Source organism: Lasioglossum baleicum, chromosome 5 (assembly GCF_051020765.1).
Source record: "Lasioglossum baleicum chromosome 5, iyLasBale1, whole genome shotgun sequence".
Taxonomy (NCBI): Eukaryota; Metazoa; Arthropoda; class Insecta; order Hymenoptera; family Halictidae; genus Lasioglossum; species Lasioglossum baleicum.
In genome coordinates this window covers 5,216,510-5,218,910 of record NC_134933.1, presented here as the reverse complement: position 1 = coordinate 5,218,910, position 2,401 = coordinate 5,216,510, and the positions used below count along the sequence as shown (strand labels likewise).

Below are 2,401 nucleotides of genomic sequence, written 5' to 3'. Positions count from 1 at the left end.
TGTAAAAGTTGTGAAGTATTGTCAATATTTAATTTTGTACCTCACACCATATAGATGCATTTAACTAAATACATACAAGTCATAAGTAAGGGAAGGAATTGGTAAAAGAAAGAAATAATATGTTATTAATAAAGTAATTCAGTTTATATTTGTCAGTAATTTTTAAAACAATTTTTGCTCGTTAAATAACACGATAATTGTAGATTCTATTATAATTTTTGCAGGGTGTATAAATTATCTCTATTTATTTTTATTAATAATTTTTATTCGTTTGAATACATAAATTTTACATTTGTGCATAAATTTATACAATTTATACTAAATTATTAATAATTTAATAAATAACGCAAGGAGTTGTTAAAAGAAAGGAATAATATGTTATTAATGATATGTTTTTATTATAATTTGTGCAGGGTGTATAAATCATTTCTACTTATTTGTGTTAATAATTTGAAACTGTTTTGTTTTTTTCCATGGTCCTCCGCTAATGTAAGTCACATCTGTATGGAAATACTATTTTCTTTCTGATGAACTGATGTTTTGGATATCTTCGCTGCATCTAAAAATTAGAATTTCTTGGTGAAAAGCATTGTCCAATAAACGGGAAGATTTTTAGCATGAATATATTAGGTTGGAGGGAAAGCTATGTCGTATTTTAAATAAACAGGTAATTTTGCTTGTAAATCAAAACACATGTTAACTAGCGAGTCATGGGAAAACAGGAATTGACAGGTTATCTGAGAAATGACAACATATTGTAACAAATAATGAAAATTATATAATTGAATAATATTAAACATGTATTTTTATAAATTGAATCAAATGTTTTCTTTAACGCTAAACCTACCGAGCCTCAAAAGTAACTGGTACACACATGTTCCCTTATAAAAATGATAAGATTGATTTTATTTAGACTTTGTATGGCTCCTATTGTAAAATGTGCACTACTACAGATATCTATACAATTGTTTCTTATGAAATCAGTATTATTAACTTTCTAATTGTAAAATAAAAAGTCTGGAACTGGTCATCTTGACCGCTGTTGGTAGGATTAGTGTTAAAGTTAAAATACGCTAGAATTTTCTCTCCAACCTAATAATATTTTTTAATTTTCCTTTTGTCAGTAATGTTTCAATGTCTGAGAAAATAAATATAAAATAAAAACTTACCTGAAATGACAGTGACAAGTTTCACCAACACAATACCAAGTCATCGGAAATCAGGAATTGACAGGTTACCTGAAAATGTCAACATATTGTTACAAATAATGGAAATTATATATCATATCAATAAAATAAAAACTTACCTGTGACAGTGACAAATTTCACCAACACAATCGCGTGACAGGTGGCTAAAGTTACTGAATCACTTACACACGCTTTTTATTAATTGGAATACTCTATTACAAACACGTGCACAAGCATGTGCTAAACTAACTTCACTACACGTAAACTGACGTAAACCCACGGCGATGCAACGCGACGGTCGCTCACCTGTCGCGTAAGCTTATTTGTACGGTCCCCGATATATACATAAATTAATATATTGTTATAAATATATATATATATCTACATATCTACATATATATATATATATATACACATATATATATATATATATATATATATATATAAGTATGTACAAAATAAAAAAATATAAATATTTATATATATTTTTTTAATAAAAATTTATTTGTTTAAACAATTGCTTAAATAATAAACAGTTATTTGTTTAAACATCTGTTTAAATAATAAAATGTATTTGTTTAAACAATCGTCCAAATAATGAAAATCTATTTGTTTAAACATGTGTTTAAATAATAAAAATTTGTTTGATCAAACAATCGTTTAAATAATACAAATGTACTTGTTTAAACAATCGTCCAAATAATGAAACTCTATTTGTTTAAACATGTGTTTAAATAATAAAAATTTGTTTGATTAAACAATCGTTTAAATAATACAAATGTACTTGTTTAAACAATCGTCCAAATAATGAAACTCTATTTGTTTAAACATGTGTTTAAATAATAAAAATTGTTTGTTTAACCAATCGTTTAAATAATACAAATGTATTTGTTTAAACAATTGTTATAGTCCTTATTAGAGTATCCGAATATGGAATAATAATGAAAGTCACTGTAAATGTAAATACGTTCCTCGTATTACATTACATATGTATTACGACGTGGCAATGTCGCATCAAGATCTCAGTGTATTTGAAATCAAATAAAGATATCAAATAAAGATACATGTGATTTTCATCTCTTCCAGTTACTCGTCACAAATACAAGCGTCAAATAAATCGTCTGGCTAAATCCAGCTTCAAATAACGAATACAAGATGACGGATAAATCTCGCGCGACATCTGGGGATTCAAATAATCCATATGATTACGAATC

At 26.4% G+C, this 2,401-nt stretch overlaps 1 long non-coding RNA gene across 2 annotated transcripts; it reads right to left on the bottom strand.

The window, feature by feature from the left end:
• Positions 1 to 376: 376 nt before the first annotated feature.
• LOC143208822 (uncharacterized) lies at positions 377 to 1,559 on the bottom strand. 2 transcript variants are annotated; one of them, XR_013008985.1, is made up of 3 exons: positions 1,307 to 1,556; positions 1,170 to 1,238; positions 377 to 559 (listed from the first exon to the last, which is right to left on the bottom strand). It is a non-coding gene; the product is annotated as an uncharacterized LOC143208822 (long non-coding RNA). The 2 variants fall into 2 exon arrangements; XR_013008984.1 differs by having other exon boundaries at positions 377 to 1,238; positions 1,307 to 1,559.
• Positions 1,560 to 2,401: the final 842 nt, after the last annotated feature.